We start from the raw sequence: 24774 nt of genomic DNA, 5'->3' as shown, positions 1-24774 counted from the left end.
AGGCCTTCCCAAGAGCTGGCATGACTACCAAGATTCAGTGAATGGGAGGGAGAAACTACCAAATTAGGAAAGCTTATGGTCCGATTTGGTACATGAGGAAATAAGGAAGAATACTAGAGGTGGGACTTCATCCAAGGGCAAGGATGAAGAAAACTTTGCATTGGTTGGAAAACGAAAGAAAGGAAAAGGGAAGAAATATTTATCCAAACCAGAGTCCATCAAAGGGGGCAAGAAGAAATATTTGTCCATAATTAAATTCTTCCACTTTCATGAATTTAGGCACTATGCCACGAAGTGTCCACACAAAAAGGAAAGAAAGAAGACCTCAAGAAGAGAAACATGTGAAGCCTTGGCTTCACAGTTCGAGCTTGAATTTACCCTTATTAGATGCATGCACAACACAATGATGGGGAGAGTGTGGTACTTGGACTCAAGGGCATCGTTCCACATGACAAGGTGTAGAGAGTTTTGCAGTGAACTAGAAGAGAAAAACTTATAAATGCAGATTGAGCTAGGGGATGACAAAAGGTACAACGCAACCAAGAGTGGTACAATCACCTTTCAGAGGGAGTTTGGCTCCCCACTTAGACTCAAGGATGTCATGTTCGTTTCGGGCTTAAAGAAAAATCTCATCTCTATTGCAGTTTTGGAAGACCATGGTTATGATGTGATCTTTAGAAAATGAAAGAATTTCTTGAGATACATAGCCCCAGGATAGGTAAAGAAGATCGAGGTTCATGTGAAGAACTTGTATAAGCTAAATGTGGAAGAATGTGTTGCATTAATCACTAAGACGGAGAAAGAGCAGGGCCATGATGTTAGTGAAATCCGACACAAGAGACTTCGCCATTTACACCACGTCACCTTGAAGATTATGTAGCAAGTAACCACAGGTCTTTGCAAAGGAGCACTTAAGCAATGTGATGTATGAAAAGGATTTACTTTGGGGAAGTACACAAAATCCACATTCCATGATTGGGAAAACAAAGCACATGCAGTCCTAGAAAGGATCCACTCTCATGTCTGTGGATCTTTCTTAACAACCTCCACTACTAGACACAAATATTTTTTCATTTTTATTTATGACTTCTCATGGAAGTGATGGGCCTTCTTCATGCAGAAGAAAGATGAGACATTCTCCAAGTATGTAAAATTCAAGGAACCGGTTGAGAAAGAAATCTACAAGAAGATGAAGGTTCTTAAGAGTGATAATGGAGGTGAGTACGTGTCAAATGAGTTTAAAAATTTCTGCGTGAAAGAAGGAATTTGACAAGAGTTGAAAACCCCATTACCCACTACGGAATGGGGTGGCTGAGATAAAGAACCATAGTATTGTGGGAACAATGAGGGCGATGTTGCATGAATAAGGCCCACCTCTTCATTTGTGGGAAGAAGCAAGCAACATATCTGTCTATTTGTATAACTAGAGTCCTCATCGAATTTTGGGCATGATTACACTAGAGGAGGCTTTCTCGGGGAGGAAGCCTGATGTGTCGCACTTCAGGATTTTTGGAGCCTCTATTTAATTCCATGTCTCTAAAGAATCAAGCAAGAAGATTGAGCCTATTATCACTCAGGTTGTCCTTAAGCTCCAGAAAGGATACGGCCGAGGTAACCACAAACCAACTTTGGACTGCAGGTTCTAGCCCACTTGCAGTCAGAGAGGGCTCTCTCTTTATGATATAGCTTTGTTGATGATAATTTTAGGCTAGCTATTGAGTTCATGGGTTTTGCTTATGTTTTGGTTGGAAAGATGATGTTTCAAGTAGAGAGGCAAGGCATATGGTGGTAAATTTCAAACCATTGGGCATGGGGTCATGGAGTAAGACTGTTGGTGCGCTTTCTTAATCACGAAAAGCATGAGGAGCAGGGTAGCTATTCATGAAACAACTATGCAAGTTTATAAGGATGAATAAGGGCTAAATAATGAGAGGCAGCAAAGAATCTTTCAAACAGGTTAGCAGGAGGAAGATGAATGAACTCTATCTGGGAGCAGCTAATAATTCCTAGATGACAGTCATTCATATGTGAAAATAGATCAAACATGAGCCATAAAAGAATTCATATTTATGTCTAGTTCAAGAAGAAAAACATTAAGAAGCCACAGAGCCTGGGCATAGAGTGCAGCAAAGCAATTCTATACCAATCTTTTGTTAAGTGACTTGAGTATGTATGAAAATGAAATAACAGAGGTAGGGAGACTTATTGTATCATATTGCAGCACAAGAATTCCTCATTTAACTCTTCAGAAACATTAATCACACATCAACAGTCCATTCTCCAAGCTTGTATGCAGTCTTTGATTATAAAAAAATATCATAAATACAATGCAAGTCTTTCCAGAATACTGATGAGCCCCAATTTTGGTACAATTTGGGCTCATTTTGGCCTATTCTACTTGCTCAAACCATTCATTTTTTTATTGCTTATGCATGCATTTCTTAGTTTATTCATTTTGTTTGTAGGAAGAAGGGTAGGCACTCTCTCTACATGACTGATGCATTTTGATTCCAGGTTTTGGCATTAAAAGGGAGCAAAAGACAACGAAAAAGGAGTTAAGGAGACAATGAGGTGGCACTGCGGGTTTTGGGAGAGGATGTCCACGGTTCTAGGGACATCCCTCGTGATTCCCATCAAGAACTCCGAGCTCTAATCCATCTCCCCTCCGAGCTTAAAAAAACGGCCAGCTGTTCTACAGGAACAGCAGTTATAAACTGCTCTACAGGAACAACAATTATGACCATCCTACAGGATCAGCAGTTAAACTCTAGTTGGACAGCCGAGCTCCTAAAATGTAGGACACTTGTTGGATCATTGTTTTTGTATAAGTATGAAGGCTTTAGCCTTAGAGAGGTTGTTGAAACTCTCGTATTGCTATTGTAATTTTGGAGCACAGTTCAGTTTTCGTTCCTTTTTGTAAGCCAATTTGGCATGATATCAGTTATGAATAAAGAAGGCAGTTTGTGATCTAGTTCTGAGTTTTTCTCAAGGAGACTATAGCTCTCAGGTTAGGGCCCAACCTGAGAGCCATAGATCCCCTCTGCTGTAGTGTTGTTTCCATTTCATTTCAGCACTGTGAGCTTTCCATTTACACATGCAATTCGAATCACAGGTTGTTGAGTTGGTCTTTTTCATGAGTTAGCTAGGAGATTGCTTATAGTGAATTTGTTTCCATTTGCTTAGTGTAGCAGAGGATAGATATAATCGATTGGAGCTCCAACAAAAAGGCTGTTAAGGCTCACTGCCGTCTCATCTGAGATTGGAGTGAAGTCCATGATTAACCACCAAAAATACGCATTTCTTTATTCCATGATTGCTGCCAATACAGTCACGTTAAGTTAGCTGCTTCTACATGATTCACACCTGCACCACACTTCCTTACCACAGCTTCATGCACGTTCTCTTTCACGTTTAGATTGCTGCTCATCGAATTTACAAGCACACGTAGTTTAGGTTGATGCATTTTTGGTTAAGTGACAGTCATAAGCATTTGTTCCATTTACACTGCTCTCTCTCTCGTTCCATTACTTCATTCTCCATCTTGATCATGCATGCAACCACATCTTCGACCCCTGCTCCGCTCTGTTATCTCCCAAAGTCTTTCACTCCTCACGTACTTCCATTCTCTAGCCCTTTCATTGACCTAGCCCTCTATCTTCCAACCTACTCCTTACATTCACTCCCTATCCTGTTCCTCCACTTCTATAGCCATCACCAGCCTCATTCCTACCTTACACATCTTCCCCTACCATTCCATTACTCCTCCATCACTCCAAACACTCACGGTAGGTCCTCCTGTAGCCATTTGTAGACATCCTGTAGAAAACAGAGTATCCTGTAGGATCCTCCACAGCCATCCTGTAGGAGGCCACTCTCTCGGTTGCTGAGCATCTGAATGTGAGGAACCTCTGTGGATGGATGCTAAGGATCCCTAGGGACCTCTCTTAGCTTCCCCAACCTATCCCATGCTTTCCTTCCTTCTCCATCCCATCTGCACAACCAAACCCTAGTTAGCACAAGATCACCATCATCCCACACACTTAACAGAAAATACAAAAACATAACTTTCATGATGCAAGTAGTTTAGAACGATGCATTTTCATTTATCAGAGGTAGTGACAGCATTGGTAGAAGCTTCATTCACATTTCTTGCATTGTAGAGGTTAGACTAGTTAAATTAGGGTTTCCTAGGTTTACATGCTTTGATTTGCTTGCAGTTCATTTTTGTCAAGTAAAGTAGCTTTCCTTTGAGATTAGCTTTCGTCCATCGATTAGCAAGCTTCTTCTGAGAGCCTATAGAAGTTGGCTTGAGCCCTAGCGGACTTGTGCCAGCTGACCAAGTGACAGCTGCGACAAGAGCTAGTACTTGTGCATATAGCACCGTCGCTTCCAAGTTTGTACGAACTACCGGGTTGATAAAATGAGAGACAGGAAGCCCCAGGAGTTGTAGCATTATTGCTACAATACTGGAGCTCACCATCTTTTTGGCGCCGTTGCCGGGGAAGCGTCAGAGTATTAGTAATTGTTGCTTTTCTTCTACTTCCATACTCTTACTTCTGCTCAGTAGTTTACTTCATTTCCCTTTTTGCAAAAGTAGCTTAGCATTTCCTGCTTTCCTAGATTAATATTTCTTGCTTTCCTAGATTAATATTTCCTGCTTTCCTAGATTAATATTTCTTGCTTTCCTAGATTAATATTTCTTGCTTTCCTAGATTAGCATTTCCTGCTTTCCTAGATTAATATTTCTTGCTTTCCTAGATTAGCTTTCCAATTTTGCAATTTCATTTGAGCAATATAGTTAGTTGTAGATCACTTTGTTTCAGTTTTGCAGGTACCAAAGAAAAAAACAAAAGCACTCAAAACAAAAGAAAGAAAAGTCCTTTCCATTTCATGCCTCGTAGGAACCGTGATAGATCAGGCAAATTCCTACCAAACACCCCCACCACATCACTGAGTCACCCTTCACTCTTCTTTGGTGACCGTGACCCAGAGGAACCTATAGGTGAACATCCGAAGATATACCAAGACCCTATAGAAGAAGAAGAGTTAGAGACCACTCCATCTGTAGCCATGGCTGATAATAGGAGAGAAGATGAGAGAATAGAAGGAGCTTTCCCCATCCGAGAGACCAATGGAGAGATGAAAATGAAAAACATTAGCCCCTCTGCTTTGCCTCACTTCCATGGACTGACCACTGAGGATCCTGATACCTTCTTGTTTGAGTTTGTTGTCCTTTATAGAACCTATGACTATACTAAAGATGAGCAAAAGCTGAAGCTTTTCCCTTCTACTCTTAAGGATGCAGCCCTACGCTGGTTCATGGGATTACCTGGGAATAGCATAGCTACTTGGGCTCAGATGCAGCAAGCCTTCAATACCAAGTATAGGGATTATTGTAGGTCCAAGGAAACTAAGGGAGAGTGTTATAGACAATTTTGTGCCTTACAGCAACAGACATGAATTGTCAATAATCCAAGGGATCCAAAGTTCCCTAAACATGATGTTCCTACCCCTAGAGGAACAAGGTCAGCAAACCAACAGCTCTCAGATCAATTCTCCACCTGAAAACACTCAAAAACAAGCAATCCTGAAATCAAAGCAGGTGCTCCACTAGGCTTCTGCGCTGAAACACAACTGCTCCATGGTGTACCTGCGTTGCAAAGCAGGTAGAACAAAGCCCACCTGCGTTGGGCGAGTTTGGACATGTGGCACAGTGTGTCATTGCTTTGGAATCTTCCAAAAATGACACTTGGATCAGGTATTTCGCCTTGTGATGAGTCAGAGGCTTTGTTTCTCCAAGTGGAAGCAAGGTTCACCAAGTGGACTCAAGAACTGAAGATCAACTAAAGATTAACTGAAGAGAGAGAGGACACAAGGCAGCTACACATCAGTTGCAAGCTGACTCATCCTTTCTCAATTCATCTATATATTGAGCTCTCTCCTATGAGCTCAAGGAGGCTGGAATTTTATGCAAAGTAATGATATGCTGTTGGTTTCACTATTGAGTTATTGGGTGATTGTTTGAGAGAGGTGAAGAAGAGCAATTCTTTCTGCTGGGAGGTGTTGCTGGGTTGGAGCCTTCAATGGTTGTAATACTCTCAGAACCTTTATTTCTTCATTAATAAAAGCTATTGAGGTTCTTCTATGTGCTCTTGTTTCAATTATATATTGTGATGATTGCATGTTTGGTTTACACTAATCCATGAACCAGTTATGATTGCATGCCTCTTGTAGTTTCCTTCTTTGTTATTTTGCAGGATCTCATCGTAGCTGGGCGAGCAGAAGAACAAAGAGCTAGGAGCAAGCGGCCAAAGAGAAGAGTTTGGATTCGACATTAAGCGCAAGGCAACGGTTAGTGCTTTCTCCATTCTCTTTTGTTTTCATAAAGAAGTAAACCTTAAGTAGTTTGTTTTACAGTTGTTGCTAAGGAACTGTCACCCTTAGAGTGGGATAGGGTCATCCGAGTCGGATACTTTTCCCTACAACAAACTGGCGACTCCGCTGGGGATCGTATCCGTTTGATTGTGTTTGTAGTATTTTGCTATTCATTTCCTGAACAAAAGAGTACCAAATCGAAAAGCTTTTGACTATATCAAAAGCGAAGTAGAGGGCAGCTACTCTTGCTGATTTTCTGAGCAAATTCATGATTTGAAGAGCTGATCTACAAAGATCCTTGTAAGCTCTTAGTGATAGCTTTGCACCTTCTAAATCACCCCTTTAAGTGTGCTTGACTGATTGCTTCTGATTTGAGCAAAAACCGTGCATTTTTGAGAAAATTATGACCCGGAAACTGTGAAAACGCAATTCTCGTTTTCCAAAGCAGGTAGTACACAGGCTACCTGCTTTGCAACGCAGGTCCCGAACTGGCTACCTGCGCTGAGAGCCAGTTTGACTGTGCAGAGCCTGCGTTGGCCCAAATTTACTTAGTACTTTTGGGGTTTCCTCCTTTCTCTTGCCTGTTTTCACTTAGTTTTGCTGCTAGGTGTCAGTCTTGTGCCCTGTTTTGAAACCAATATTACTTGCCATCATTCAGCCTCTGTTATATAACGAAATCGTACTTGTTCTTTGTATTTCTTACTCATTTACAATTTCCCATAACGAAAAGTAAACTAGTCATGCTTTTGGCCTCTTAGATCTGAACCTGTGTTAGGCATTTTGCTGGTCTAAGGAGTTAGCTTGTTTGCTGTCCATAGCTGATTAGTCATTTTACTTTCGTTAGTATGGTTTGATTTCATGTATTTCCAGTGATTAAGCAAGCGAATCTTAAGGTGTCTTTTGATTTTGGACAAACTTGTTTACTTTCGCTTTAAATCGAAATCAAAGTTATATAACCACTTTCTTTTTGTATCCATCCACATTAAGAAAGGGAAAAGAAAATACATGCATTGTGCATTTTGCATTTGACTGTGTGCTTGACGATTTAGGAAAAATCTGCATTTTAGTGTGTGCTCTATGATCTGTGTGAAAAGATTTGCCTTTCTTTTCTCTCAGTAGTTAAGGTTTTCAAAGTTGAAAGATTGAAAAGTTTGCTTCTCATCTTAGACTGCATTCAGGAATTTGTTGCATACATCTCGTGGTGATCCTTAAAGGCAAACTGATAAGCAAGATCAACATTAAAATAAATCCAATTTACATAACAACGCTTTGTAACATAACGCAAACACATAGAGGTCTAGGTAGAGACGTGTTCCGGCGTCGTTAAACATAGTGACTGTCGATCTCTACGAAGGTGGGTGATTCCTCCTGAGAGTCGGTGGCACTAATACGGACTTGTACTCCCACGTACCGTCGCGTATATATTGGGAGACCCCTATAGGCAATTATCCTTTATCCATAGGAAGCCGTGTCGACCGCCCTACTGATCGCGATGCAGTGAACACAGCATTCACGAAGATCGACCACCCGTACCGTAAAACGTATTCTGTGGTTTTGCGAAAAGTTTGGCACACCCTCTGCCTAGAACTCCATAGCAGTTTCTTTTGGCCTTTTTCAAACTCTATAACTGAAAAAGTCCATCCGAGCATTTGTCACTTCGGGCTCGTTAATACATCGAAGGAGACTAGAGTCATCTTTAGCTTTTTCTCGACTCTTAAAACATGAAAAAGCAAGTTTGTGTCTAAAAGCGTCGTTAATAAAATTTATTTTAAGCGGAACATAATCACCTCTTATTCCCACGTTGATCTTTCAGTTGAAAAGTATGGAGCCCACCAACCAAGGAAGTAACCTTGGTGGAAGTCCAAATCCCTTCTCCTCTTGGGGAGATGTTGGTGCGCCTCATATGGCCACATTGTCACTTCCAGGATTGACAATTGGCCTACCTGTATGGCTCTTTTCAACTAATGTAGTCCAAATCGCCACTAATCCTGAGCAGTCGAATCAACAGTCAGACCAGTCTAGAACTACCCACCAACCTTCCACTTCTTACAATACTTCCTCTGATCCTTCATCTTCGCAAGGTAGAGCTGGCAAAAGTCAGCCTCCCATGGAGAAGAAGGAAAAGAAGAAAAGAGAAAAGAAGCAGAAGGAGCCTATGGCGAAGGCGACTGGGGGCAAGCAAAAGACAGCTGACAAAAACCCACACACTGCACCGACCGGGCCTAAATCGCCATGTGTCATTTGCAAAGGGGCCCACTTCCATCGTGATTGTCCTTGTATTCCCCGGATACTAAGGGACTGGTCCCCAAGATTGCACAATCCGGTAGCATCAACCTCTGGCAGTCATGTTGATTGCAGTCCGTCAACTAGCGAGAGTGAAGGACGAAGAGGGAGACCAAGATCACCCTGTATATTGTGTGAAGGCGAGCATGCCATCCACCGATGTCCATTCTTAGATGAGGCAAAGAGAGTTTTAGAAGATCGTCCGGTTTCACCGTTACGACTTCCTCCTGGATACCAAAAACTCGCGCCTAATCCCTCGATAGTTGAAAATCCAGCTGACCCGCTCAAGTGGTCAGCTGAAGTGTCGGTCATGGAAAATGAACCTACTGAATCTAGACCAGACGAAAGTCTAAAGGTCGAAACGGCAGTTGACCCGGTTCTTCCTTCAGAGGTTTCATCATCCAATGACTCCGTCATTGAAGACCCATCTTCAAATGACACCCTCACTGAAGAGGATAAGGATGACACCGTCCATATTCTTTTCATCAACACAGACTCTGATGAGCATCAGGGCAATGCGCCCATTCCTTTATCGCAGGAAGGAACATCGTCAGGGTCGTATCCGGCCGTATATTCGGTCCCACCACCAAGCAACCTAGTTGTATCCTTTGATTGGAATCAACTAGGCAGACCCCGGTTACCAGCCAGTATCCCATTCAGAATCATAGTCCAAATCTACAGAATGGTGATGGCTGGAACTATCATTGATGAAGGGGCATCTGTGAGTATCCTTTCCTCTGTTGCTTGGAAAGCACTGGGTTGCCCGACGCTTTTACCTGAGATGAGAAATCTATCAGGTTTTGATAAAGGAACCAGTCATCCGTTAGGGATTCTCCCCAATGTTCCAGTTACATTGAAAGGGAAGACAGTTCGCATGAACATCATGATCGTCCAGGGACCCTTGGCATATAACTTACTCCTTGGATGAGACTATATATATTGCATGGAGGCAATAGTGTCCTCGCTCTTTAGAGTCATGTGTTTTCCGCACGAAGGAAGAATGGTCAAGCTCGTAGACCAACTTTCATTTCCAGGATCACGCATTGCAAATAGTCAAATACCATCCCTTAACGGTTTATTCACTCAAGGAATGCCACCGCCCCCGGTTCTACTTCCCGATGAATGCGAGTAATTCGGAAAGAAAGAACTGGGACCCAGGGGGCATGCACCCTGGCCTGCCTCGGGCAGAGAAAACCTTGGGTATAAGGTTAATTTCCGCAGAAGGATGGACTAGTCCGTACCCCGTCCGGCAGAGGAAGAGAGGGTTGTTCTAGGATAAAATTCTTTTGTCAAAGTTATGTGAGCGAAAAGATCGTCTCCCTTTGTCTAAAAAGTGGGCTCTCCTAAGGAGGGGGTCTATTTGTGGCAGCAAGAAGCCACCATCTTTGAATGTCAAGCCTCACCCATTAAAACAAGCTGTTTTGAAGGATAAGTAGGGGCAGTCTTCAAAGAAAGAGATGAAATTGCTGCAACAAGTAGTCACCATCCTTAGCAACCTAATGATAGACATCGCCGAAAAGAGAGTTTAGTTTGTGGCAGCAAACAAAACCATTTCTCGGATAATAAGTAAGAGATGGTAGAATCTCGAAATTATACTTTATACCTGGGGGCATGCAAACCTTTTGGAGTGCAAGCACGGGACGACTATTTATTTTTTTAAATTTTTAGGTCCTCCCTTTAAACCTGTAGGTCTAACCCGTTAAACTCGTAGGATTAGCCGTTTCCAGCTTGCATAAAGAAAGGATGAAGGGCAAAAGTTAAAACCTGCCAAATTGGAGTAATTAGTGAGGTATCGCTCCTTAAATAAGATTACCTCACCTAAAGCATTCCTTGTATTAAGACTGGTATAAATCGAGCAGTTTTAGCAATGTTCATGCTCGTTAAAAAATAAACGCAAGAATCGAGCAGTTTTAGCAATGTTCATGCTCGTTAAAAAATAAACATAAATTGTGAGCAATCTTTCCCTAAGCAGTTCAAGCTCATCCAGAAAAAATGAACCGGTAAACAACCTCGAGAAATGTAACCTTTGAAAGCCATATTAAAAGCCCTTTGGTCGTGTTTATATGCCATCACCTCCATCCGTTCATTTGGCCAATCGTTCATCTCCATATGTTTGTTTACCCATTTTGAGGAACAGCTGCGAAGAGTGATTTCACTTAGCCATCCTTGTGACACTGCCGTGATTGGAAAATTCCAACCTGTACCTGGAATCTGCTGCTATCCCTGTTTATCACTCGTTCCTCAAAAGACGAGTCTTCTTTGAGCTCTTTTCACTGACTCGTAAAATATGAAAAGTTTGCCGAGTTTTGGCCTTCCAGCTCGTTAAAGCGACCGGAAAGCTATCCCTCCTCTAGATTTTAATCTTTTTGGACTTGAGGGATTATTGCACAAAAAGATCGAGCGCTTGTTTTGTTCGGCTCGTTAAAGCAATCGAAAATTCATCCCTCCTGTATTGTTTTATACTTTTTCGGACTTAAGGGATTAGATGACGAAAAAGGAATTTTGGAGTTGACTTTATGTACCTTTTCAGACTCTCTAAAAATGAAAAGGACCGAGTTATCCTTGTCGTTAGACTCATTAAATTCATTAAATAGCGACAAACTTGTCTTTAGACGAGAACGAGTTTCCCTATCGCTAGGCTCGTTAAAACATAGCGATGGGCTTGCCCGAAGGGCAGGTTATAGAACAAGCATATGTTATCCTCCTCAAGCTTGACAAAAATAAAGAGGTACTGGTCAGCGATGACTGGGGAAAAATTGGGAGAACCTCACAGCTTTAATGGTAGCAAGTCGCTCTTGAACATGACACTTTGTCCTCCGTATCACATCGGGTTGGGTTGTTTCATTCACCGGTCTCATAACCATGGTCCTCGCCACACCATCCACAATTGGGGTAATGCTACCAATCCATCACATCAGTGTCGTTATATGTTCAAGAGATGTGGTTCTGCAAAGAGTCAACCGTGTCCCATCCACTGCCATACATTATCCTTCATCCACTTCATGACCGCCACCCTGAATCATACATCACAGTTTGTTTTCACCTCATCACAATCATTAGCTCCGTTCCGTGTCACTGATGTGGGATTCATTAAGGCCCTCCTTTGACGGATCGCTCCTTGTCGACATCAGCTCATTATCCAAGGAGTTGATCTAGGAACACCCCCTTCAGTACTTTGAAGCTTGCATGCCTCAATGGCAAGTTTCTCACTTCCGGCGACAGGTATACATCAATGACCTTCGACCAGAAGATTTTGCATGGTGGTCGACGCCAAGTCCTTTATTCCCGCCATGTGAATTGTACTGCCGTACCTTGAGGGTCATCATCCTTATCGGTGATTCCTCTCGCGCTTGTTAACGGTTTACATCATTGACCGGTAATCAAGCGATGTCTTTCCATGTTCGACTTCAAAAAATTCTCACATGGATCGACTTGTACATCGAGTGAAGATCAGAAGAGATTGAAGACCCCGGATCTAGTTTCATCCATCCGGGCTGCGATATATATTCAGGACATAAAGACATTTGATATGTACATCATTACAGCAGATGATCATCCTTCTCAAAGGATGATAATTTCAGCAGAGAATTATCAGTCTACAATCAGACGATCGTCTGTTCTATGTACCAAAATGTATTTATAAAGCTGAGCATGGGAATGCCCGCCTCAGCTAGATCATGAAAATGTATGAAAAATAATGTATTGTATTGTATCTTATTACAGGACACTTCTCAGCAGATTGAATGAACTTCGGATCCTCTCAATAAAGCATTTCACCCGATAAACGACCTCATACTTTAGGGGGCATCTGTTATAGACAATTTTGTGCCTTACAGCAACAGACATGAATTGTCAATAATCCAAGGGATCCAAAGTTCCCTAAACATGATGTTCCTACCCCTAGAGGAACAAGGTCAGCAAACCAACAGCTCTCAGATCAGTTCTCCACCTGAAAACACTCAAAAACAAGCAATCCTGAAATCAAAGCAGGTGCTCCACTAGGCTTCTGCGCTGAAACACAACTGCTCCATGGTGTACCTGCGTTGCAAAGCAGGTAGAACAAAGCCCACCTGCGTTGGGCGAGTTTGGACATGTGGCACAGTGTGTCATTGCTTTGGAATCTTCCAAAAATGACACTTGGATCAGGTATTTCGCCTTGTGATGAGTCAGAGGCTTTGTTTCTCCAAGTGGAAGCAAGGTTCACCAAGTGGACTCAAGAACTGAAGATCAACTAAAGATTAACTGAAGAGAGAGAGGACACAAGGCAGCTACACATCAGTTGCAAGCTGACTCATCCTTTCTCAATTCATCTATATATTGAGCTCTCTCCTATGAGCTCAAGGAGGTTGGAATTTTGTGCAAAGTAATGATATGCTGTTGGTTTCACTATTGAGTTATTGGGTGATTGTTTGAGAGAGGTGAAGAAGAGAAATTCTTTCTGCTGGGAGGTGTTGCTGGGTTGGAGCCTTCAATGGTTGTAATACTCTCAGAACCTTTATTTCTTCATTAATAAAAGCTATTGAGGTTCTTCTATGTGCTCTTGTTTCAATTATATATTGTGATGATTGCATGTTTGGTTTACACTAATCCATGAACCAGTTATGATTGCATGCCTCTTGTAGTTTCCTTCTTTGTTATTTTGCAGGATCTCATCGTAGCTGGGCCAGCAGAAGAACAAAGAGCTAGGAGCAAGCGGCCAAAGAGAAGAGTTTGGATTTGACATTAAGCGCAAGGCAACGGTTAGTGCTTTCTCCATTCTCTTTTGTTTTCATAAAGAAGTAAACCTTAAGTAGTTTGTTTTACAGTTGTTGCTAAGGAACTGTCACCCTTAGAGTGGGATAGGGTCATCCGAGTCGGATACTTTTCCCTACAACAGAGAGATCTTTCGAATGACCATGGGGAATGATGAGTCTTTAGAGGATTATGAGGAGAGGTTCCAACTTAGCTATAAACGGGCCAGGTGCACACTTGACCCTGAATCCCTCAAGTTGGTGCTACTCCGAGGAGTCCCTGAAGATCTCTTAGACACCCTTCACATGTTAGCTGGGGGGGACATTTACCAACTGCCTTATGAGGACATCAAGACTGTGTTCTGAAATCATTCTAGGGCAGCTAGGAAAAGAGGTAGAGGAAATCTCCTCTCCACTGGTGTCCCTTTCTCCAAACATGAGTTTACAAACCAACTAGAAGATCTTAAGAGTGAGGTGAGACAGACCATTGCCATGCAGCTGGACACATTCAGGATCCAGCAGAAGAAAGAAGAAGCTGAGAGAGCCTTGGCTATCTTCTGTCCTAGGTGCACCAGAAGACACCCTAAGAACGAATGTCCATTGCATTCGGTTGAAGTGTGTTTCGTTTGTGAGGAGGACCACCCAACAAATCAGTGTCCAACCTTACCTGGATTTAAAGCTATGTACCAAGGGACTGAAGCCCCCACTGAACCTCTCTACTTCATCAACCAACGGAGGCCTCCAGGATCTAGACCTTATCAGCAGGGGATGCAAGGGGCATCTCAAGCTTATTACAACCCCAACCAATCGACTCCTATGCCTTCCTGGGGTCCCCCTGCTCATCCTTCTTGGTCCATGCCTCCTCCATGGTCTTATCCACCTCAGTATCCTACTCAACCTCCCTCTCATCCATATCACTCACATACCCAGTCGCAGCCTCAATGGAGTGCTCCTCAGTCGGGGTGGAGGCCCCAATACAACACTCCTCCTGCCATTTTGCCTCCACCACCAGTTCAACCTCAGCCTTTACCTCCTGCTCGTCCTAGGCAACCTCAGATGCCTACTCAACCGAACCCGAACCCCAACAATAGACAGGCTCAGCAGGTATATACTGGGGAGACCTCATGCCCTACCTATGTTGTGGAGATCCAGGAGATCAATCTTAGATCTGGAAAGACTCTTCCAGATCGCCAACCTCCTCCCCCAGAGGATGAGGAAAACCACTAGGAGAGTGAACCAAAGCCTATTCCACCCTTTCCTGAGAGACTAACAGCCACCACACAACCTAACCCCGAAGAAGATGAGCTTTTGGGTGAGCTCAAGCAGTTGTGTGTAAAAATCCCACTTCTCCAAGCCATCAAGGATGTGCCTATATATAACAAGCTGGTTAAGGAGAAGTGTTTCAAACACCTAGGCAGATGGAAGAAAGATGCCTCAACTATCAATGTCATAGGACAACTGTCTGACCTTATGCTAGGACAAGTCATCTACCCAAAGTACCTAGATCCTGGAAGCCCTGTAGTAGATGTTCACATCAATGGCACCATTATCCCCCACACCTTGATTGATCTGGGGGCAGCCATCAATGTGATGACCAGAGATACCATGCTTAAACTCAATCTTCAGGGTTCCTTGAGGAAGACCTCGACAGTACTGCAATTAGCAGACCGCTCCACCGTGACTCCCGAAGGGATTGTGGAGGATGTCTTGGTCTCTATTGATTCTTGGGAATACCCTGCAGACTTCCTGGTTCTGCAACCAAAGGCCAACCTTACTGGATATCCTCTCATCTTGGGAAGGCCTTGGTTAGCTACTGCAGATGCTTACATAAGTTGTCGGGCAGGAAACATGACCATCAAGAATGGTCCCATGTCAAAGCAGCTAGTCCTATACCCTCCTGCCCAACCTTCTTTAGAGCATGATTTACCACTCTGGTTGGAAGAAGGAGAAGAAGACGAGGTGTATTCAGCACCTCTGTGTACCATAGAAACCAATAGAAGAAATCCCCCAACCGAGGATGATTTGATCGAGAACTTGATCCAGAATCCACCTACCAGTGCACTACCTTTAGAAAAATTGGTGGAGGATGCCCAAGCTAGCACCTCAGTGGACCTTTGTACAACCGGCCCTGTCACTCCCAGAGTCAAAAGTGTGGAGTTTGGCCCTGAGAGAGCATTAAAGATCAGCTCCTCCCTATCTCCTTCCCAAGAGAAGGAGTTGTGTAGCCTATTGGCCAGCCACTTAGATGCTTTTGCTTGGAGCTATAAGGAGATGAAAGGAGTCCATCCCTCGGTCTGTACCCATCATATATACATCAAAGAGGATTGTAAACCAGTTAGGCAACCCCAGAGGAGAATGAATCCAGCCCTTAAAGACATTGTCAAGGAAGAGCTGCAAAAACTGTTGGATGCCGGATTCATCTACCCCATCTCAGATAGTGAATGGGTGTCCCCTCTAGTGTTGGTTCCCAAGAAGAATGGGAAGTGGAGGATCTGTGTAGATTACCGTGAGCTGAACAAAGCTACCAAGAAAGACCATTTCCCCCTACCCTTCATAGATCAAGTGTTGGATGGACTGGCAGGAAAGAAGTTCTTCTCTTTCCTGGATGGGTTTAGCGGGTACAATCAAATCCAAATCAGCCGGGAAGACCAAGATAAGACCACCTTCACCTATCCTTGGGGTACCTTTGCCTACAGAGTCCTTCCCTTTGGGCTATGCAATGCTCCTGCTACTTTTCAGAGAGCTGTCTTCAGCATCTTCTCAGAGTTGGTCCATGATGCAGTGGAAATATACATGGACTTTACCCCTTATGGGGCCAACTTCCAGGAAGCATTGTCCAACTTGGGAAAGGTCCTAACCAAGTGCACTGAGATGAACTTGTCCCTTAGTCCTGAAAAATGTGAATTCCTAATGACTGAGGGGACCGTGCTAGGCCATACTATTTCTTCCCAAGGATTGCAGGTGGATCCCAACAAAATTGCTCTCATCAAGAGGGTTCCACCTCCTCAAAAAGTAAGGGATGTTCGGAGTTTCTTGGGATTAGCAGGATACTACCGGAGATTCATTAAGGACTTCAGCAAGTTAGCCTCGCCATTGTTTGGTCTGTTGGCAAAAGATGTGGAGTTTAAGTGGACTGACGATTGTCAGAAGAGTTTGAATGAGATAAAGGACAAGTTGGTGTCAGCACCAATCTTGAGAGGTCCAAACTGGGCCCTACCTTTCCACATCCACACTGATGCCTCAAACAAAGCCATAGGTGCAGCCTTAGGAAAAGTTGAGGAAAAACTTCCATATGCCATTTACTTCGTTAGCAAAAACTTGTCCAAAGCCGAGCTGAACTACACTGTAACCAAGAAGGAATTCTTAGCTGTGGTCCATGCACTGAACAAGTTCCGACATTATATTACCGGTTACCAGACTTTTGTACATACTGACCATGCTGCTATTAGATACTTGATGAATAAACCAGATGTGAATGCTCGTATTATTAGATGGTTACTTTTATTGCAGCAGTTTGATCTAACCATTGTTGATAAACCAGGGAGAGAAAATGTTGTTGCTGACTTCTTGTCTAGATTGGATTTGTCTGCAGATGAAGATGGGACGGCGGATGACCAGATGCCTGATGAGCATCTGTTTGCTATATCATCACTCTCTCCGTGGTTTGCGGATATAGCAAACTACCTTGTTTCAGCTCAGTTCCCTCCGCACCTCTCTTCAAAAGAGAAGAGCAAAATCATCAGAAAGAGTGCCTCATTTACATGGATTGGGGGCAACCTGTTCAAGCTTGGCCCCGATCAGATCTTAAGGCGTTGTGTAAGGGAAGAGGAAGTCTTTGACATCCTCCTCACCTGTCACGATGGGCCTTGTGGAGGACACTTTGCAGCAAAGAGAACTGCCTTCAAGATTCTGCAGGTAGGCTACTATTGGCCCACACTGCATCAAGATGTCAGAAGATATGTCAGCCAGTGCGACCAATGCCAAAGAATGGGGAAACTGACCCAAAGGGATGAGATGCCCCTCCAACCTCAAGTGACTCTTGAGCCATTTGAGAAGTGGGGCATGGACTTTGTGGGTCCAATCAATCCCTCTTCGAGGCAAAGATCCTACATCATTGTGTGCACTGACTACCTGACGAAGTGGGCAGAGACCAAAGCCATCAAAGCAGCAACAGAAGAAAAAGTGGCCAAGTTCTTGAGAGAGAACATCTTCTATAAGTTTTTCTATCCAAGAGAGCTGGTCACCGATCAAGGGAGCCAGTTCACCTCCCACTTGGTTGAAGATCTCCTAGCTCATCACAAGATCAAGCATAGAACCTCCACTCCCTATCATCCTCAAGCAAATGGGCAGGTGGAGGTCACCAATAGAGCATTAGAGGGGATCTTGACCAAAGTGGTGAGCAGCAGCAGAAAGGACTAGGCAGATCGCCTGGTTGAAGCCACCTGGGCTTACAACACCACTTGGAAGACCACCACCGGCTTCACACCTTATGAGCTGGTCTACGGGAAGAAGGCTTTGTTGTCCATTGAGTTTGAGTATAACACGTTGAGGATGGCAGCTCAGCTGGACTTAGATCTCAGCCATGCACAGCAAGAAAGGTTGTTGCAGCTGAATGGACTGGATGAGCACTGCATGCAGGCCCTCCTTCACTCAGAAGTGGTTCAACTTCAGAGGAAGGTGTGGCATGACCAACATCTCCATGACAAGCAATTTCAGCCGGGAGATTGGGCTTTGTTGTATGACTCCAGATTCAAAGATTTCAAGGGGAAGTTGAGAACCAGATGGCTAGGACCATATGTAGTGGAGCAGTGCCATGACAATGGATCTGTCCTCATTCGAACCATTGATGAGGAAGCCATTCCCATGCTTGTCAATGGGCACCGATTGAAGATCTACAGGAAGCCTCCCTCAAGACAAGAGTTTATCAGCACTATGGAGAAATCTGTTTTGGTCATAGAGAAGGGTTCTGCCTCCATTTTGGGCATACCCTGAAGAAGAAAAAAAGAAAAAAAAAAGAGAAAAAAAAAAGAAAAAAAAGAAAAAAATAATAAAGATCCTTGGGTGAAAACCTCTCTGAGGCGCCCAAGGCAGGTAGTAGGGGTGAAAACCTCATTGAGGCGCTCCTATTGTCTTTCAAAAAAAAAAAAAAGGAGAAAGTTTAAAAAAAAAAAAAGAGAAGATCCTTGAGTGAAAACCTCTCTGAGGCGCTCAGGGCAGGTAGCAAGGGTGAAAACCTCTTTGGGGCGCCCCTGCTATCTTTTCAAAAAAAAAAAAAAAAAAAGAAGAGAAAAAAGAAGAAAAAAAAAACAATAAGCACAATAAAAGTTTTGCATGCAGATGTTCTATGGAGGAGAAGAAGCCTCTCCACTCCAAGCCAGGGGCCTTCATCATGCTATCAAAGGATGTCATCAACACCTCCTCCAAGAATAACAATGTTTTTCAAGGTATGTGCAATTTTCATCATGATTTGGATCTTCTACAGGAAGATACAGTTTTCTACAGGAACAGACAGTCTTCCTACAGGAAGACGCGGATCTTCTACAGGAAAGTGCAAAATTTCTACAGGAAGCTCTGTGTTCTACAAGAAACTTCTTGTAGAAGGTTGCGACGGCCGAAATGTGTTTCAAATGAAGATCTAGCGACTGAGGAGTGGATTGAATGCATGCATGCCACCGATGGTACCCCTGAACATTGCTATTATCTTGCTCCACCATCCTCGTCGCCATGCAACCAAGATCCCTGCAGCAGCACAACAAAGCAATGAGTTCTCGTGAAAAAACATCTGTCAAAGAAAAACCAAGCACCGAGAGCCATACCACATCCACGTTATGCATCAGAAGCGCTGGGATCGTGATCGAGAAGACAGAACCGCCAGCATGCAGCATGCACCCAAGGAGGTGAGACTGTTGCAAGGCTCCCACGGGAACCCTGTAGCAGTCAAACCTGCAGGAGTGGATGCCATTCATCGGCCAGCCATCTGCAAGCAAAACGCGGGCGCATGCAACCAGAACGTCAACCACAGCGCCAGCATCCCGTGACCACGAGCCTCCGGACTGTGTAAGCCACATGCAGCAGGTAGATCCGTCGTCCAAAAACCTGAAAATCATATGCAGACGCGCGCAGGTAAGTGTTCTAATCCTTCTCTCCATCAAATCGCATGGATATTACTTTGATTTGTTTTGCATGGCATAAAGGTGAATGGTTGAGCGGCCGTAAGGCCAGTTGACTGGCCACATCGGCTAGTGAAGGGATAGTAGGATGATGAGGTGGCAGCCACAACAAAGGACACACGCAGCACGCACGTGAAGATCAGTCCCGTCAACCGTGAAACGAGTTTAACCGAAAAGGGCGGCGGCAGATCTGTGGGAATGAATGCAGCAGCAAGCGAATGTGCAGGCGGATGATGGGTGACGTCACCCAACGGTCCGGCGGGGACAGCTCACCCCCCGCGCCACGAGCTGCGCCGATTCAAAATCTAATCGGCTCGATTGAGCGTGTATATCCATCAACCTCACTTCAAGACTCGAGTAGCTCCTCTGATTACCTCTGCATGTTGATACGCCAAGCTCTCGGCTACCTGAACGCTGGTAAGGCACCTCTCGACCGCTGTTCAACTATAGCTCCCCCCGAAGTCTGCGCACTGCTCCTACAGGAACAGTTTCTACAGGAACGCAGTCCTACAGGAAGCAGTATCTACAGGAAAGCAGTCTCTACAGGAAGGTGAAGTCTTCACGTAAAAAAAAAAGGTGGCGGAAAAGAGGTAACCCTGAAACTCCTTCCGCAATTGGTTTTCAAAGGTGGCAAGGTCATTATTCACAGTCTGGTCATAAAAAAACCATTGGATTGCCGTGCCCATACTATCGCTTCTACAGGATAGCAGTATAATTAGACTGTGGTTTTGTGAATTCATTGCATGCTCTGTCTATAAGACCGAATTCCTTTTGTATTTACCGCCTTTGGTCAAAACCACTGTGTTCGTCATGCCTGGTGGGTTTATCAGGCGAGAGCCCACTGATTCAAATACATTAAGGAGAAACCCGGCAGTGGTTGAGCTCTTCACTAGAGCACAATGGATGCCTTTTTGTGATAAGCTACAGGGCTACGATGATGAAGTAGCCGAGGAATTCTTGCAGGCCCTGAGGCCAAAATCCAAGGTGCTGGCCACAGTCAATTTCAGAGGCCTAAGCCTCAAGATAACCCCGCAGTCCATCAGTAGAATCACTGAGCTTCCTATGGGTCTCCCGTGGGATAAAGAAGAACGGAAGCAGAGCCAGCAAGCAAAGAAGGAGTTCTTCCCGCCTGAAGAATCATTCACAGAGGACAAAAATGGGGTGAAAAGGACAAGCCTGTTGCCACCGTGGAACGAAGTCAATTTGCAAATTATGAAATATATCACCTGTGAGGGTCGTTACAACATCATATATGCGTATCACTTCAGGCTGCTCAATGAACTAAGACACCAGATTGACCTCCCTGCAGCACAGAGGCTGAGCATTCCTTACTTTTTACTGCAGTCCTTGATGGAGTGCTCTACAAAGCTCAAGGACGGAATCCCTGATCAGATAGCCCATCATGGGCTGATAAAATTGCTTGTGGAGGATGCTCTTCACTCATATAAAGTCCCTCTCGCATGGGAATCATTTAGGAACTTAACACAGGAAGGGGACATAAAAATGTTGCTTGAAGAAACGGAGTCCTCTAGCGGTGAAGAAGAAGAGCCCGTAGCCAAGAGTAAGAAAGGGAAAAGCAAAAAGGTCCCGACTCCGACACAGAAGGAAGAACGGAAGGAAAAGGAGGAGGGAAAGGATGACAGAGCAAAAGAAGACACCCCCATCCTGTCAGCAAGAGAACAGAGGTTGAAAAGCAGGGCAGTCAAGACTGAGGTGGTCCCTGCCAGCCAAAGCACCTCGTCAGCTCCTGCAGGCAAAGCCAAAAGCAAAATCCACGCAGCCAAGCAAGAAAAGGTGGTGACAGCTGCATATACAGGGAAACAAACACAGGCTTCTACAGGAAGCCCAGGAACAACGCCTACAGGAAAGCAGACGAAGGCTTCTACAAGAGGCTCAAAAACAGAGAAGGGATCTTCTACAAAAGACCCACAGAGCGTAAAGAAAGGGTCTTCTACAGGAAGCCCGAGAATCACTAAGGAACAGACTTCTACAGGAAGTCTGGAAACAAAGACAAAGGCTTCTACAGGAAGCCCAAAACTGCTAAAGGAAAGAGCTCCTGCAGGAAGCCCAGACGTGCTAAAAGAAAAGGCTCCTACGGGAAGCCCAAGAGCTAAGGAAGATGCTCCTGCAGGGAGCCCAAAACCGGTCAAAGAAGGGTCTTCTGCAGGAGGCCCGAAACCAAAGGAGGAGGGCCCCTCTACAAGGAGCTCTGAGAGAGCAAAGCACAAGAAAGAGAAGTCTAGCATCCTCGAAAAGGAGGCGGCAGCGGCACTGGCTGCCCTCAACACACCGGCAAAACCCAAAGAAAAGAGAGAGAGGGAGATCCCTCTACCTTCCGAAACAAGGAGGAGTCAGAGAATGAAAACAGACAAGTCGCTGCCTCCACCCAGCAGCCAACCCACTTCAGGAGACATCCCTACTTCACCCAGTACAAGAACTCCCTCTAAAACACAGGCCACCCCTGAGAAGGGAAGCCCAAAAGTCACTTCCTGGATGCGGAAAATAGGCCAGTCGCCTTCTGAAGCCCGGCTCAAGGAAATGAAAAAGGGGGAAGAAGCACCACCCTCGTCTCCACCTGAGGCAGAGAAAACAGAGGGCCCAAAAATAGAGAAGAAGGAGCAGGTTCTGGGCCCCAGCTCTCGACCAAGGACAAGGAGCCGGGGCAAAATTGCTCAAGGATGAGCAAATGGTTCAGCTGGGGGGTGATGACGAGCCCCAATTTTGGTACAATTTGGGCTCATTTTGGCCTATTCTACTTGCTCAAACCATTCATTTTTTTATTGCTTATGCATGCATTTCTTAGTTTATTCATGTTGTTTGTAGGAAGAAGGGTAGGCACTCTCTCTACGTGACTGATGCATTTTGATTCCAGGTTTTGGCATTAAAAGGGAGCAAAAGACAACGAAAAAGGAGTTAAGGAGACAATGAGGTGGCACTGCGGGTTTTGGGAGAGGATGTCCACGGTTCTAGGGACATCCCTCGTGATTCCCATCAAGAACTCTGAGCTCTAATCCATCTCCCCTCCGAGCTTAAAAAAACGGCCAGCTGTTCTACAGGAACAGCAGTTATAAACTGCTCTACAGGAACAGCGATTATGACCATCCTACAGGATCAGCAGTTAAACTCTAGTTGGACAGCCGAGCTCCTAAAATGTAGGACACTTGTTGGATCATTGTTTTTGTATAAGTATGAAGGCTTTAGCCTTAGAGAGGTTGTTGAAACTCTCGTATTGCTATTGTAATTTTGGAGCACGGTTCAGTTTTCGTTCCTTTTTGTAAGCCAATTTGGCATGATATCAGTTATGAATAAAGAAGGCAGTTTGTGATCTAGTTCTGAGTTTTTCTCAAGGAGACTATAGCTCTCAGGTTAGGGCCCAACCTGAGAGCCATAGATCCCCTCTGCTGTAGTGTTGTTTCCATTTCATTTCAGCACTGTGAGCTTTCCATTTACACATGCAATTCGAATCACAGGTTGTTGAGTTGGTCTTTTTCATGAGTTAGCTAGGAGATTGCTTATAGTGAATTTGTTTCCATTTGCTTAGTGTAGCAGAGGATAGATATAATCGATTGGAGCTCCAACAAAAAGGTTGTTAAGGCTCACTGCCGTCTCATCTGGGATTGGAGTGAAGTCCATGATTAACCACCAAAAATACGCATTTCTTTATTCCATGATTGCTGCCAATACAGTCACGTTAAGTTAGCTGCTTCTACATGATTCACACCTGCACCACACTTCCTTACCACAGCTTCATGCACGTTCTCTTTCACGTTTAGATTGCTGCTCATCGAATTTACAAGCACACGTAGTTTAGGTTGATGCATTTTTGGTTAAGTGACAGTCATAAGCATTTGTTCCATTTACACTGCTCTCTCTCTCGTTCCATTACTTCATTCTCCATCTTGATCACGCATGCAACCACATCTTCGACCCCTGCTCCGCTCTGTTATCTCCCAAAGTCTTTCACTCCTCACGTACTTCCATTCTCTAGCCCTTTCATTGACCTAGCCCTCTATCTTCCAACCTACTCCTTACATTCACTCCCTATCCTGTTCCTCCACTTCTACAGCCATCACCAGCCTCATTCCTACCTTACACATCTTCCCCTACCATTCCATTACTCCTCCATCACTCCAAACACTCACGGTAGGTCCTCCTGTAGACATCCTGTAGAAAACAGAGTATCCTGTAGGATCCTCCACAGCCATCCTGTAGGAGGCCACTCTCTCGGTTGCTGAGCATCTGAATGCGAGGAACCTCTGTGGATGGATGCTAAGGATCCCTAGGGACCTCTCTTAGCTTCCCCAACCTATCCCACGCTTTCCTTCCTTCTCCATCCCATCTGCACAACCAAACCCTAGTTAGCACAAGATCACCATCATCCCACACACTTAACAGAAAATACAAAAACATAACTTTCATGATGCAAGTAGTTTAGAACGATGCATTTTCATTTATCAGAGGTAGTGACAGCATTGGTAGAAGCTTCATTCACATTTCTTGCATTGTAGAGGTTAGACTAGTTAAATTAGGGTTTCCTAGGTTTACATGCTTTGATTTGCTTGCAGTTCATTTTTGTCAAGTAAAGTAGCTTTTCTTTGAGATTAGCTTTCGTCCATCGATTAGCAAGCTTCTTCTGAGAGCCTATAGAAGTTCGCTTGAGCCCTAGCGGACTTATGCTAGCTGACCAAGTGACAGCTGCGACAAGAGCTAGTACTTGTGCATATAGCACCGTCGCTTCCAAGTTTGTACGAACTATCGGGTTGATAAAATGAGAGACAGGAAGCCCCAGGAGTTGTAGCATTATTGCTACAATACTAGAGCTCACTAAATACATCAGTCGACCAACCCCTTTTACAGTGCAAGAGGTCGTATATATACAAAAAGAAGTCACAAAATATCTAGGTGATGACTCTTCAGACAATAAATTACATCACCAACTCCTGCCAGGGAGTAAGTGAAACATTAAACACTGCAGTTAATGTTAGCTTGCTAGCTGTCTGTTTCTGTCAGAAAACCATTGACTTTGTAGGTTTAGTGGGTGGGCTTCCTGCTGTGCATTTATTTTAGCGCGTGTCCCCTGATGTTGGTATGTTGCCAGCTCCTGCCTGGGTCTTTGTCCTGCGTGTTTGGCTTTTTAGCATTGGATGAGCTGTAATCATCAATTCAATTTTGCTCCATGTCGATCTACCTTTGACAGGTGTATCTTGCCATTTCTA

The sequence above is a fragment of the Pinus tabuliformis genome, chromosome 3_1 (genome assembly GCF_031772625.1).
Source record: "Pinus tabuliformis cultivar Carrire ecotype Pingquan chromosome 3_1, CPIR1, whole genome shotgun sequence".
Lineage (NCBI taxonomy): Eukaryota > Viridiplantae > Streptophyta > Pinopsida > Pinales > Pinaceae > Pinus > Pinus tabuliformis.
Note: the sequence above shows the minus strand (reverse complement) of the source record.